Source organism: Amphimedon queenslandica, unplaced genomic scaffold (genome assembly GCF_000090795.2).
Source record: "Amphimedon queenslandica unplaced genomic scaffold, v1.1 AMPQUscaffold_13135, whole genome shotgun sequence".
Lineage (NCBI taxonomy): Eukaryota > Metazoa > Porifera > Demospongiae > Haplosclerida > Niphatidae > Amphimedon > Amphimedon queenslandica.
This window is the reverse complement of record NW_003546629.1, coordinates 40,163-57,281: the sequence shown is the minus strand read 5'-3', so window position 1 is coordinate 57,281 and position 17,119 is coordinate 40,163.

The window sequence follows — 17,119 nt, the reverse complement described above, 5'->3', positions numbered from 1 at the left end:
TACTTGTTTATCTATTTTTACTTTTAGTTTTATTTTGATTGTTGTTTATCATCTTTACCTGCGGTTATCACATATGAAATGTTATGATGCTCTAATTAAGAAGTTATTCAAGAAACAAGATGAAGATGATGAACCTCTTTTAGATGTCACTGAATCACATCTAACTGTTGATCAACAAATGAGAGAAATTGTTCCAAGTTCTACTGATGTTAGACTCAGTGATAGTCGTGAATCAGTTGTTGATTTGTTTTAATCATAATCTTTAGTATTATTTTTGCTGCCACATACTTTTACTCATTTATTATTTATTATTAGTTAGAAGCAATAACTATAATCTATTCTTCATTATTAAAAAAATTTTTTAATATACAGTCTCATACTGTAATAATAATAAAATTACTAATTTTGCTGTTTTTTGTTAGACTATTGCCTTTGATTTTTGTTTTCAAGTTAAATCTTTTTATAGTGTCATGGGAAGCTTGCTACAGAAAATGACATTATTCATTGTACATGTACACTACTAGATGTCCATAAGTGAACAAATTCATTTATTATATGCTAGATCTAGTAGTATGTCCATGAAGTCATGAAAACAAATTTGTACTACAAGTACAAATATGAAAATTAAAAAAAACATTTTAATTTATTATAAAAGTGCATGCATGACTGTATGTGTACATGTCTTCCTAGAATTTGTGTAGGTTATTGGTAGCTATAGAAAGGATTAGTTTGTCATGGGTATATACTTCCATAGAGGGTTCCCCACAAAGCATGCTAAGTGAGCTAAACAGCATGAATTTCATGAGCTGACAATTAGCTAAGCACTTGGAGCAAAATTCATAAACAATTTTGATTGGAATTCTTTCAAAGCTTCTACTATACAAAGTTTCTACACATAAACACATGTATAAAGAAAATATTAAAATTGAGAATTCTCTCTTTTCATTTTTGGTAAAATTCAGCTAAAATCTTTGATGTATCCGTATAGCAATTTCTTCCCGAGGATAATGATTCTCGCAATTGACCTGATTTAAAAAACTAATTTTTAATTTTTGCAAATTTATACTATTCTGCAATCTTGAGTTTATTTACAAAGAGTTTAATTTCGCAAGTCCTAAAAAATTTGCAAAATTTGTGAAATTTATTGTCCTCAAAAAACCTGCTATACAGTACTTTATAGTACAGGGATATTGGTCAAATTTTTGAGCAAATATAAAAATTTGTAAAAAATTCAAATTTGATCGAAATGAGCTTAAACTTTATACTTATTATTAAAACATGTACACAATGTATGTGTAACAGGAAAGATTATTAAAACAGTTATTTTTCTACTTTTCATTTTTAATGAAATTTGGCAAAAATCCCTTAACTATAATACAGGGATTTTGACCTGATTTTTGAGTAACTTTAAAAATTTGTATGAAATCTAAATTTGACCAAAATGAGTTCAAACTTTCTACACAACATACAAACGTGTGTGTGGATCAGAAAAAAATATAAAAATAAAAATTTCTCTCTTTTTTATTTTTGGGTAAAATTTGACCAAAAACCATGTACAGGGTTTTGGCCTGATTTTTGAGCAGCTTTAACAATTAATAAAAAAACTTAAACATTAAGTATTGAGATAAATTCATCTTTTCTTGCCATTTTTTATGAAATACCCAACTCTAAACTCACTATACATAGTACTGGTATTAGCTATTACAGCACGATGATATGTTATATCATTGTGATATCAAATCTTTACTTAATAATAAATGTAATAAATTTTTTTTAGTAACAAATTTGTAGTACAAATGTTTCAGATTTGTACTACAAGTACAAATCTAAAAATTCTAAAAAAAATTTATTATGAATGCACAACAGCATTTGTACCATGTATATGCCTTCTTAAAATTCAAATTTGTTTAAGTAGTTGCACAAATTGAGAAAAATTTAAATTCCACCTGTAATTACAAAGATGCTGCATATACTGATAGGCATAAATCACAATAAGTGTTGTTATATCGTGGTTGGAAATATATTAGTGGAAAATTATAGCAATTACAAAATTACAAATTACAAAATTGCAATTAAAAAATTACAAACAAATTAGCTAATAATTTGTTGGAAATTTTGTACATATGGCATAAAGGAACAAATATTCCTAGTATACATGCATGAACACAGATTTGTACTACAAGTACAAACTTGAAAGTTCTAAGAAAACCAAGTCAATAGAAAAGTACATGCATGTGTACATATTTTCATAAAATTCTGATTTGTTCAAGTACAAGTACAAGTCAATCCCCACCTGTTCACATAAACCACCACATTCATCTGTAATGAAGCAAAGCAGATACAATCACAATGTCATTCACTAACTAACTCTCCTTCTCTCTCTCTCCTTCTAAATTGTAACTGAGGCATAGTCATTTTCTTTAATGATTATTATTTATATTTAATTTAGTGCTTTAGCATATTATTATTTAAATCTGAAGCCATGGGCATATTAGAATAGTGATATGCATCTGTATTATAAATAAGGATGATAGTGACTTAGTGCATGAATCACAACAAGTGTTTCATTTATTCTTTTATAAACCACACTATACATTAATACACACATACACAGTAATATTGAGGATATGCACACTCATGACTAACCATATACCAGTAGAGCATTTATTCAATGTACAGTCATATAATGATAGAGTATGTCTGTGATTGTACACATAATGACTTATCATGTAAGTATGATTACCATGCAGTCCATAGTAAAGATGAGAGAATGGAGTAGGAGAGATATAGACTAAGAGAAACTGATTGAGTGAAGCAGATACTGACAAAGCAATAGCTGCACTACAAGTATGACACGATATTATGTCAATTAATATTTCTTTAATTATCTCATATTCTCTTCAAAGATCTGTGTTAAATGATAAATTAAAGAATTAGTATAGATGATTATAAGATACCATCTATTAAAAAGGAAAAATTAAGTGTATTGTACTATTAATTAGATTGAATCTAATTATCACAACTATGCATCAGATTTCCATATATGGAGAACAAGTAGTTTATATAAGTCATCACAAGTATACACTAGTCAGTCAGTACAGACAGTAGCTATGTCTCTCCTGTTAGTGGTTGTTCTCTTATTCTTCAGTAGCTCCTGCAGTGTCTCCTCTGGTCAGTATTATGTGTCTGATGACTGCAGTTCAGTTACTCAGTCATCTTGTAATCCTTTATCAGTGTATGCTGGGAATATGTCTCAATACAATAACACCATCTTCTACTTCATTGGAACTAGTGTCATTAACTTTAATGTCACAATGGACTCAGTACAGAATATAACTCTACATGGACTGGACCAGTCTCCTACTATTAACTGCTCATCTGGGTCTATAACAGTCACTACCAGCAGTCATGTCAGTTTTAGTAACTTATCATTCCAGCAATGCAACATAGCTTTTTACTTTTCAAGCAACATCACAATTGCTGGTTCTATTTTTAAAAACCTGAGAGGACACTGGTACATGTATGTCGGCCTCCGCAATGTTTTTGATAGTAAGATAACATCTTCAATTTTTGATAATGTAAGACTAGATATTGAATATCATTCACCTCCAGTGTGTTACAATGAATTACACCATTACTCATTAACACTGACTAATGTTACTATTGTGACCAATGGCTACTTATGGTTTAATATAGATCATGGCACCTCATATAATCTATCAGTTATCTTTGATATTATCAGTTCAATTTTTGGTTTTTATTGGTTCACAGAATCTCTTTTTTTTCAGTATATTACCAATTCATCAGTATCTTATTTAGATGTAGGATTTGGCCTTTTTTTTCGCACTCATTCATATCAATCAAAACATTGTAACATCAAAGGTATTGAATCACGATCTACCATTGCAATTGAAAACTCCCAATTTCACAACAACAGAAGATTTGGATTATCTATTGAAATAAGTAGAGATCACTTTCAATTAAGTAATCATTATATTGCTATCACTGTTAAGTGATGTTCAATACGTGACAATTATTATGGTTTATTCATTGATGGAGGTTTATCAACATCAACTCATATCAGTGTTATAGATACTGAACTTGTTGGAAATGGGAGAAATGGCATAGTAGGGTGTCTTTCTATTATTCTTAATAATATTACTGTTACAAATAGTCTATCAACAGGACTGGTGATTAAATCCTCTGTAGTAACTGTAGAAAATAGATTAGTATTTAAGAATAATACTGGAGTAGTTGGAGGAGGAATGGCAATAAATGGTTCATCTGTTGTGGCCCTATCACCATCAGCTAACTTGGAGTTTATTGGTAATCATGCAACTTATAAAGGAGGAGGAATTTATATTGATGACAAAACTGGATGTACATTTGCAAGTGTGTCACCCATACCTCTTACATTAAAGGATAATACTGCAAGAGTTGCTGGAAATGATATGTATGGGGACCTATTTGTTGATTTTAATAAGATTTTTAACTCAACAAATCCTTCAACATCAAGTGATGCAACTTCTTGGGGTTTTTGTGATCCTGAAAGTAATGAAACCACACCAATATGGTATGATGATGAGCAACAAAGTGCTTTTCCAGGTCAACCACTGAAATATAATGTTGCTTTATTAGGACGCACTTTTGATACAGACTCATATAGTTTTACAGATGGGAGAACAACAATAAAGATTAATGGAACAATAGTGACAAATAAATACATAATTAATTGTTCATTGATTGAGTTCACACCAAAATATATTAACTATGGAAGAAATAATATTACACTCAATGTCACTACTGATAGTATTTATTACATTGGAGTGTCACTGAGTATTTCATTCATTCTTAAAGAGTGTCCTATTGGTTTCAGTGTAAACAGTTCAGGTGTTTGTGATTGCAGTGTTTCAAGAGAGAATGTGACATGTGATATAAATACCCTAGACATTACACACAATGGTCTACTCTGGATTGGAACATATCATACCAGTACACCTTTCAATGCTAATTCAACCAATCCTAATGCATGCATTATCAATGAGGACTGTCTCCTCTATTGTTCTCCTAATCCTGTTACCTTTCAGTTCAATCACACTCATACTCAATGTGTGGATAATAGAGGATACAGAATGTGTGGATCATGTACAGAGGGATACAGTCTACTAATGGGATCAAACAAGTGTGGAAATTGTCATAATAATTACATGATGATAGCTTGGATTGCTCTGTTTGCAGTGATGGGTGTACTACTTGTGGTTCTACTCATTGCTCTCAATTTAACAGTATTGGTGGGTACACTCAATGGTCTATTGTTCTATGCTAACATTGTCAAGTTATATGAGCCAGTCTTTTCGAGGAAAGGAGCATTACCAGTACTGAGTCAAGTCATATCATGGATTAACTTAGACTTTGGGTTTGAGATATGTTTTTACAATGGTATGGACAGTTATGCTAAACAATGGCTTCAGTTTGCTTTTCCTCTCTACCTGTGGATCATTATCATTATCATTATACAATTGTGTAGGAGATATGGTAAGATATCAAGACTGATGGGGTCTCATGCTGTTTCTGTTTTATCTACACTTACTTTCCTCTCATATACTAAACTAGTCCGTACTATTGTTATTGTACTACACAAGCGTGAGGTAACTCTTCACTGTACAAATGAGTCAGTAAGATCAGTTAGTTTATGGTATGAGGATCCTAATGTTGAATATGCTAAAGGGAAGCATGCTGGACTATTTGGATTTGCCCTATTGGTGTCTGTTTCCTTTGCCATACCATACACACTGTTCCTTTTATGTCATCCAGTACTTGAGAAGTATTTGTCACATTTTAAACTGTTTAAGAGCTGGAGTCATTTCAAGCCTATTATTGATGCTTATAGTGGTCCAATGAAAGATGAGTATCGATTCTGGCCTGGTCTACTGTTAGTGACTAGGATAACAGTACTTTTAATTGTCACCTTTTTGCAGAATGAATCACGTGTCTTGCTATTGGCAGTAGCAGCTATTATCCTCTCCCTTAGTTTTATTTTTGGTGGTGTGTACAGAAAGAAATTGAACAATATCATAGAGTTTTGGTTTCTTTTAAACTTGTGTATCATGGCTTCTTTATCTATAGCCTTTACTGATGAGAGTAAAGTATTGATCTGGTACAATACTGGTTTATCTGTTTTTGTTTTTAGTTTTATTTTGATTATTGTTTATCATCTTTACCTGCAGTTATCACATATGAAATGTTATGATGCTCTAATTAAGAAGTTATTCAAGAAACAAGATGAAGATGATGAACCTCTTTTAGATGTCACTGAATCACATCTAACTGTTGATCAACAAAGGAGAGCTATGGTACCAAGTTCTACTGATATTAGACGCTGTGCTAGTCATGAATCAGTTGTTGATTTGTTTTAATCATAATCTTTAGTAGTTTTTTGATACCACATACTTTTACTTATCTATTATTAATTATTAGCTACTTTACTTTTTGAAACATTAACTGTAATTATTTTTTTAATTATTTTTAGAATTTTTAGTTTACAGTCTCATAAAGTATTTATAATAAAATTACTATTTTTTGTTGTTTTTATTATAAAATTGCCTTTGATTTTTTGTTTTTCATTTAAAATCTTGTTTAGAGATTATTTAAGTGAGTTTGCTACAGAAAATAAGAAGTCATTGTACAAGTACACTATAGTACTGTGCAGGTACATAAATGAACAAAATTAATTCTTAGTATGTACTAGTAGTATACATGAAGTCATGAACACAGTACAAAGTAGGAAAATTCTAAAAAACATTGCAATTTGATATAAAAGTGTATGCACGACTGTATGTGTCCTTGTCTTCCTAGAATTTGTGTAGGTTATTGGTAGCTATAGAAAGGATTAGTTTGTCATGGGTATATACTTCCATACAGGGTTCCCCACAAAGCATGCTAAGTGAGCTAAACAGTATGAGCTTCATGAGCTGACAAGTACTATAATACAGTACATGGCATTTGAAGCTACTTTAAAAATTTATTAAAAAATCAATTTTGATTGGAATCCTTTCAAAATTTCTACTAGACTAAATTTCTACACAACATAAACACATGTACATCTATATGTATCAGAAAAAATATAAAAATGAAGAATTTTATCCTTTTCATTTTTTCATTTTGAATAGGTATGTGTACACACATACATACAAACAAACTCTACTCATCTTAGTGGGCTTTGTCCAATGGAAAATTGAATGTCTAACTATGGCAACTATAATTCCTGGAGAATGATGAGTAGCTTGTACATTAGTACAGTACTCACCACAATACATGAGAAACTGAGTTGAGCCTGTGACTGCCAAAAAGTGTCTGAATTAAGAATTTAAGATAAGTTTTGTCAATAATGCAATAACATCCACTAGTGAATCTATAATAAGTACAGGTTATACTGAGGTGAGGTATCTTTGGTATTTATCAGGTTAGTAAGTAAATTCCTGGGCTACTTATGGGCCGTTTAATAACCTTCGACTACAAGGGAATTTCCTTATTAACCTCCCGGTTGTAATCAACTTATTCATGAACCTATAATCAAGCAATTTGATTGATCAATTAGAACTATATAGATAGGCATGGTAGAATTAGTCAGGTGGGGCCTGACCCGGCTGACTAGTATGGTAGAAGGAACACTACACTAACTACTGCTGATCTAATTATACATGTCACTCACTACCATGCATTACTTTAAATGTAAACAATACCTTTCAAATGTCCTTTCACACTGCATGAGTAATTGTGCTAGTCAGTACAGACAGTAGCTATGTCTCTCCTGTTAGTGGTTGTTCTCTTATTCTTCAGTAGCTCATGCAGTGTCTCCTCTGGTCAGTATTATGTGTCTGATGACTGCAGTTCAGTTACTCAGTCACCTTGTAATCCTTTATCAGTGTATGCTGGGAATATGTCTCAATACAATAACACCATCTTCTACTTCATTGGAACTAGTGTCATTAACTTTAATGTCACAATAGACTCAGTACGGAATATAACTCTACATGGACTGGATCAGTCTCCTACTATTCACTGTATAAAAAATAATGTGTTTATAGCAGTCACTACCAGCAGTCATGTCAGTTTTAGTAATTTATCATTCCAGCAATGCCACATAGATTTTATATATTCAAGTAATATCACAATTGCTGGTTCTATTTTTAAAAACCTGAGACACCAGTACATACACATCAGCCTCCTCAATGTTTTTGATAGTATGGTAAAATATTCAGTTTTTGATAATGTAAATCTAACTTTTGAATATAATCCACCTCCAGTGTGTTACAATGAATTACACCATTACTCATTAACACTGACTAATGTTACTGTGACTAATGGCTTCTTATGGTTTTATATGCATCATGGTACCTCATATAACATATCAGTTATCCTTGATAATGTCAATATCATCAGCTTATCAAATCATGGTGTTTATTCCAGTAAATCTCTTTTTTCTCTGTATTTTACCAACTCATTAGTATCTAATTCAAATGATATTGTTGACTTTAATTTTGACACGTCTTTACAGCAGCAAAATTTTTGTAATAACAAAGGTATTGAATCACGGTCGGCTATTGTAATTGAAGGCTCCCAATTTTACAACAATGGTAATGGCTTTACTTTTGATATAACTAGAAATTACTTTCAATTAAGTAATCATCATATTGATATTACTGTTAAGTCATGTTCAATACGTGACAGTGACAGGTATGGCTTATTGATTGATGGAGGTTTATCAACATCAGTTCATATCAGTGTTATAGACACTGAACTTGTTGGAAATAGGAGAAATAAAATAATGGGATATCTTTCTATCATTCTTAATAACGTTACTGTTACAAATAGTCTATCAACAGGACTGGTGATTATATCCTCTGTGGTAACTGTAGAAAATAGATTAGTATTTAAGAATAATACTGGAGTAGTTGGAGGAGGAATGGCAATAAATAGTTCATCTATTGTGGCCCTATCACCATCAGCTAACTTGGAGTTTATTGATAATCATGCAACTTATAAAGGAGGAGGAATTTATATTGATGAGAAAACTGAGTGTACATTTGCAGGAGTGTCACCCGTACCTCTTACATTAAAGAACAATACTGCTGGAGTAGCTGGAAATGATATGTATGGGCTACAAAATTTTCATTTTAATACATTATTTAACTCGACAAATCCTTCAACATCAAGTGCTGCAACTTCTTTGGGTTTTTGTGATCCAGACAGTAATGAAACCACACCAATATGGCATGAGGATGGGGAACAGAGTGCTTTTCCAGGTCAACCACTGAAATATAATGTTGCTTTATTTGGACGCAGTTTTGATACAAGCTCATATAGTCTTACTGATGGCAGAATAACAATAGAAATTAATGGAACAATGGTGATAGACAAATACATTAATAATTGTTCACTGATTGAGTACACACCAAAATTTATTATCAACTATAGAGAACATAACATTACACTCATTGTCACTACTGTCTCAATTTATCAATTTGAAATGCATTTGGGTATTTCATTTATTCTTAAAGAGTGTCCTATTGGTTTCAGTGTAAACAGTTCAGGTCTTTGTGATTGCAGTGTTTCAAGAGAGAATGTCACATGTGATATAAATACCCTACACATTACACACAATGGTCTACTGTGGATTGGAACATATCATACCAGTACACCTTTCAATGCTAATTCAACCAATCCTAATGCATGCATTATCAATGAGGACTGTCTCCTCTATTGTTCTCCTAATCCTGTTACCTTTCAGTTCAATCACACTGATACTCAATGTGTGGATAATAGAGGACACAGAATGTGTGGTTCGTGTACTGAGGGATACAGTCTACTAATGGGATCAAACAAGTGTAGACATTGTCATAATGATTACATGATGATAGGTTGGATTGCTCTGTTTGCAGTGATGGGTGTACTACTTGTGGTTCTACTCATTGCTCTCAATTTAACAGTATCAGTGGGTACACTCAATGGTCTATTGTTCTATGCTAACATTGTCAAGTTATACGAGCCAGTCTTTTCAAGGAAAGGAGCATTACTAGTCTTGAGTCAAGTCATATCATGGATTAACTTAGACTTTGGGTTTGAGATATGTTTTTACAATGGTATGAACAGTTATGCTAAACAATGGCTCCAGTTTGCTTTCCCTCTCTACCTGTGGGTCATTATCATTATCATCATACAATTGTGTAGGAGATATGGTAAGATATCAAGACTGATGGGGTCCCATGCTGTTCCTGTTCTATCTACACTCTTCCTTCTCTCGTATACTAAACTAGTACGTACTATTGTTATTGTACTACACAAGCGTGAGGTAACTCTTCACTGTACAAATGAGTCAGTAAGATCAGTTAGTTTATGGTATGAGGATCCTAATGTTGAATATGCTAAAGGGAAGCATGCTGGACTATTTGGATTTGCCCTATTGGTGTCTGTTTTCTTTGTCATACCATACACACTGTTTCTTCTGCTTAATCCTTTTTATGAGAAGTATCTTTCAAATTTCAAACTTTTAAGGAAAGTTTGGAGTCGTTTTAAGCCTATTATTGATGCTTATAGTGGTCCAATGAAAGATGAGTATCGGTTTTGGCCTGGTCTAATACTAGTGGCGAGGATACCAGTACTATTATCAGTTACTTTAGTTGACAGTTTTATTCAGTCACAGCACTTTCTATTGTCAATGCTATTGACAGTGTTGGTTATTGTGCTATCATTGAGTCATTGTTTTGGTGGAGTTTACAAGAAGAGAATGAACAATGTACTTGAAGTTTGGTTCTTGTTTAACTTATGTATCATGGTTGGTCTATCTGTAGCTATTAATGAAGACAGTAAAGTATTGATCTGGTACAATACTTGTTTATCTATTTTTATTTTTAGTTTTATTTTGATTGTTGTTTATCATCTTTACCTGCAGTTATCACTTATGAAATGTTATGATGCTCTAATTAAGAAGTTATTCAAGAAACAAGATGAAAATGATGATCCTCTTTTAGATGTTACTGAATCATATCTAACTGTTGATCAGCAAAGAAGAGCTATGGTGCCAAGTTCTACTGATGTTAGACGCTGTGCTAGTCGTGAATCAGTTGTTGATTTGTTTTGACGATAATCTTTAGTAGTTTTTTGCTACCATATACTTTCACTCCTCTATATTGCTAATTATTAGTTAGAACCAGTAACCATAATTAATGTATTCTTTATTATTTTTTAGAATATTCAGTTTACAGTCTCATACTGTAATAATAATAATGCTACTAATTTTACTGTTATTTGTTATACTATTACATTTGATTTTTGTTTTCAATTTAAATCCTTTTAATCCATTAGATCAGTGTCATGGGGAGCTTGCTACAGAAAATGACATTAGTCATTGTACATGTACACTAGAGTACAGGTACAAAAGTAAACTAATTCTTTTATCTATATGCTAGATCATATCTAGTCCATGAGATCTTCAAGTGAACATCAGATTTGTACTACAAGTACAAAGTATGAAAATTAAAAAAAAAATTAATTTATTATAAAAGTGCATGCACAACTGCATGTGTACATGTCTTCCTAGAATTTGTGTAGGTTATTGGTAGCTATAGAAAGGATTAGTTTGTCATGGGTATATACTTCCATACAGGGTTCCCCACAAAGCATGCTAAGTGAGCTAAACAGCATGAGCTTCATGAGTTGACTAGCACTACAATACAGTACATGGCATTTGAAGCTACTTTTAAAATTCATTAAAAATTCAATTTTGATCGGAATCCTTTTAAAGCTTCTATCAAACTAAGTTTCTACACAACATAACTACATGCAAATCTATCTATGTATCAGACAAATTTAAAAATGGAGAATTCTCTCCTTTTCATTTTTGGCAAAAATTCAGCCTAAATCCAAGAGTGTGGGGGACATTGGTCCAATTTATGAGCAAATTTAAAAATTCATAAAAATTCTAAATTTGATTGAAATGAGTTAAAGCTTTTTACACAACATAAAGACATGTATATGCACCAGAAAAAATATAAAAATATAGCATTTTCTTTTTTTTTTGAGGAAATTTGGCCAAAGACAATCTAGTACATAACAGGGTCTTTGACCTGATTTTTGAGCAGCTTTAACAATTTATAAAAAGTCCAATTTTGAAAATCCAATTTCTACACAATATACCCATCAACATGCAGCATTGTGTAAAGTACTCACTACATGTCATCAAGTATTTCTGTAACAAGAGTGTACTCTTTAAATCAATGGGCCACAGACATACAGATAGACACTGTATGCATATAATGACCGTAACAAAATGTACTAATTGCTCAGTTTCAGCTGTTTTATTGTACATTTTGTGTATTGTGAGATTCAGTGTTATCAAAGTTATGATTTTAATAAAAAAGGAATGGAATAATCTGCTTGAATTAAAGATTTAAAATTTTCTCATTGTAGAAGATTATATAGGCATATAGTAGAGGGTATTTTGCCAAATTATCAAGGAATTTTAAAAATTCAATTTTGATCAGAGTAAACTTTCTACACAACTTAAGTACATGTATCACAAATATAAAAATTCTATTTTGATTGGAATCAGCTCAAAAATTTTAGACAAAATAAAAATTGAGTGTCAGAAAATGTAACGAATTCATCTTCTCTTCCCATTTTTCATACAGCACCAATTAGTGGAAATACAATTACGACCACTACTATTTTTGGGGGAGTTTTGTATGCATGGCATGAATGAGCAAATATTCCTAGTATGTACATGAAGACAAAAACACAGATTGAAAATTATAAAAAATTCAATCCCCACCTGTTCACAAACCCCCACATTTATCTGTAATGAAGCAAAGCAGCTACAATCACAATGTCATTCACTAACTCCTCTTAAAATGAAAGGAGGTACATTCTTTTCTTTACTGATTATTATTTATATTTAATATGTAGCGCTTTTGCATATTATCACTGAAACCTGAAGTCATGGACATAGTACATTTAAAAAATATAATACAAAACTATTGGTATTACACTAGTGACATGTATATCTGTATTAAAAAGGATACATAAATACTGCATATACTGATAGTGACTTAGTGCATGAATCACAACAAGTGTTTTATTTACTAACATTATAAACCACATCATACATGCACACACATATACACAGTAATATTGAGGTTATGCACACTCATGACTAACCATATACCAGTAGAGCATTTATTCAATGTACAGTCATATAATGATAGAGTATGTCTGTGATTGTACGCATAATGACTTATCATGTAAGTATGATTACCATGCAGTCCATAGTAAAGATGAGAGAATAGAGCAGGAGAGATATAGACTAAGAGAAACTGATTGAGTGAAGCAGATATAGAAAGCAGAGCCACTACAAGTTATGTGTATACATTTCTTTAATTACCAAGGAATTGTGTTAGATCATAAATTGAGAATTATTCCTAGATTGTATTGCATCAATTGTTTGAATCTGATTATCGCAACCATACATCAGATTTCCATGTATCTCCAGAGAACAAATCTAGTTTAAATAAGTTGTCACTCACACAGCATGCAAGTATATATGTCACAAACTTCTGACTAATACACCACTAGTAGTGGTGTATTATCCAACTAGAGCATTTATTCAATGTACAGCCAACTTGTCTGCGATTGTGGTTTTTATGACCTTGCATGTACTAGTAAGTATTTTATTTGTGTGTGTATGTGATGCTTTATCATGGTCATAATGAAGATGAGACAAGCAAATAGGCCGCCAGAGATTACAGATAGACACTGTATGCATATACTGATTGTAACAAAATGTACTAATTCCTCAATTTCAGCTGTTCTGTTTAACATCTTGTGTATTGTGAGATTATTACTAATATTATTATTTAATAAAAAATGAATGTGTTAACTATCACAACTAGATATTTCCATATTTGGAGGATGATGAGTATAGCTCATGCATTAGTACAGTACTCATGACAGTACATGAAAAACTATTCCAAGGCTACTTATTAACCACCAGGGCCACTTACTAACCTCTGACTACCCAGGAATTTACTTATTAACCTCCCAACGGTAAACAAGATGAACCTATGGAATTGTTTAATACACTTAAAGTAAATTATATTATTGTAGTAGTGAGTGACATGTATAATTAGATCAGTAGTAGTAGTAGTAATGCAGATTGCTTGATAAAAATTTATGAACCTAAAATCAAGCAATCTGCACTACTACTACTAATCTAATTATACATGTCATCACTACTATATACAATAATATTGCTTTAATTAAATGTATAAACAATTCCATAGGCTTATCTCATTCCACACAGTGAGTGAATGTGCTAGTCAGTACAGGCAGTAGCTATGTCTCTCCTGTTAGTGGTTCTTCTCTTATTCTTCAGTAGCTCCTGCAGTGTCTCCTCTGGTCAGTATTATGTGTCTGATGACTGCAGTTCAGTTACTCAGTCACCTTGTAATCCTTTATCAGTGTATGCTGGGAATATGTCTCAATACAATAACACTATCTTCTACTTCATTGGAACTAGTGTCATTAACTTTACTGCCACAATAGACTCAGTACAGAATATAACTCTACATGGACTGGACCAGTCTCCTACTATTCACTGTATAAGTAATGAGATTATACCAGTCACTACCAGCAGTCATGTCAGTTTCAGTAACATATCAATCCACTGCAACATAACTTTTAGATATTCAAGTGATATCACAATTGCTGGTTATATTTCTAAAAACCAACATCAGATTTTGAGACTTATAAATGTTTTTGACAGTAAGATAACATCTTCAGTTTTTGATAAAGTACCTCTAATCATTGAATATAATCCACCTCTGGTGTGTTACAATGAATTACACCATTACTCATTAACACTGACTAATGTTACTGTGACTAATGGCTACTTATTGTTTGATGTGCATCATGGTACCTCATATAATATATCAGTTATCATTGATAATTTCAATATCATCAGTACATCTATTGATGCTGTTGTATATTATTTCAGTGAATCTCTTTTTTCTCTGTATGTTATGAATTCATCAGTATCTTATTTAGAGGATGGATCTGTCTTTAAGTTTGACACACATTCACAGCAATCGCAATATTGTAATATTAAAGGTGTTGAATCACAATTGAATATTGTAATTGAAGATTCCCAATTTCACAACAATAATTATGGATTAGCTTTTGATATTAGTAGAGATTACTTTCAATTAAGTAATTATCATATTGCTATTATTGTAAAGTCATGTTCAATACGTAACAATGATGAGTATGGTTTATCCATTAATGGACATTTATCAACATCAGCTCATATCAGTGTTATAGATACTGAACTTGTTGGAAACAAAAAAAATGAGATAAGAGGGTGTCCCTCTATCCTTCTTAATAATGTTACTGTTAAAAATAGTCTATCAACAGGACTGGTGATTATAGCCTCTGTACTAACTGTAGAAAACAGATTAGTATTTAAGAATAATACTGGAGTAGTTGGAGGAGGAATGGCAATAAATGGTTCATCTGTTTTGGTCCTATCACCATCAGCTAACTTGAAGTTTATTGATAATCGTGCAACTTATAAAGGAGGAGGAATTTATATTGATGAGAGAACTGCGTGTGAATTGGCACGAGTATCACCAATACCAATTCCTCTTACATTAAAGAATAATACTGCTGGAGTAGCTGGAAATGATATATATGGGCAAGTTAATTTCCCTGAATTATTTAGCTTCACAAATATTTCAACATCAAGTGATCCAGCAGCATTCACTTTTTGTGATCCTGACAGTAATGAAACCACACCAATATGGTATGATGATGAGCAACAAAGTGTTTTTCCAGGTCAACCACTGAAATATAATGTTGCTTTATTTGGACGCAGTTCTGATTCAAACTCATATAGTCTTACAGATGGGAGAATAGCAATAGAAATTAATGGAACACTGGTGATAGACAAATACATTAATAATTGTTCACTGATTGAGTACACACCAAAATATATCAACTATGGAAGAAATAATGTTACACTCAGTCTCATTGTCACTACTAATACATTATATAACTTTAAAGTGCAATTCGGTATTCGCTTTATTCTTAATGAGTGTCCTATTGGTTTCAGAGTAAATAGTTCAGGTGTTTGTGATTGCAGTGTTTCAAGAGAGAATGTGACATGTGATATAAATACACTAGACATTACACACAATGGTCTACTGTGGATTGGAACATATCATACCAGTACACCTTTCAATGCTAATGAAACCAATCCTAATGCATGCATTATCAATCAGGACTGTCTCCTCTATTGCTCTCCTAATCCTGTTACCTTTCAGTTCAATCACACTGATACTCAATGTGTGGATAATAGAGGACACAGAATGTGTGGTTCGTGTACAGAGGGATACAGTCTACTAATGGGATCAAACAAGTGTGGACGGTGTCATAATAATTACATGATGATAGCTTGGATTGCTCTGTTTGCAGTGATGGGTGTACTACTTGTGGTTCTACTCATTGCTCTCAATTTAACAGTATCAGTCGGTACACTCAATGGTCTATTGTTCTATGCTAACATTGTCAAGTTATACGAGCCAGTCTTTTCAAGGAAAGGAGCATTACCAGTCTTGAGTCAAGTCATATCATGGATTAACTTAGACTTTGGGTTTGAGATATGTTTTTACAATGGTATGGACAGTTATGCTAAACAATGGCTCCAGTTTGCTTTCCCTCTCTACCTATGGATCATTATCATTATCATCATACAATTGTGTAAGAGATATGGTAAGATATCAAGACTGATGGGGTCTCATGCTGTTCCTGTTCTATCTACACTCTTCCTTCTTTCGTATACTAAACTAGTGCGTACTATTGTTATTGTACTACACAAGCGTGAGGTAACTCTTCACTGTACAAATGAGTCAGTAAAATCAGTTAGTTTATGGTATGAGGATCCTAATGTTGAATATGCTAAAGGGAAGCATGCTGGACTATTTGGATTTGCCATATTGGTGTCTGTTTTTTTTGTCATACCATACACACTCTTCCTTTTACTTAATCCTTTTTATGAGAAGTATCTTTC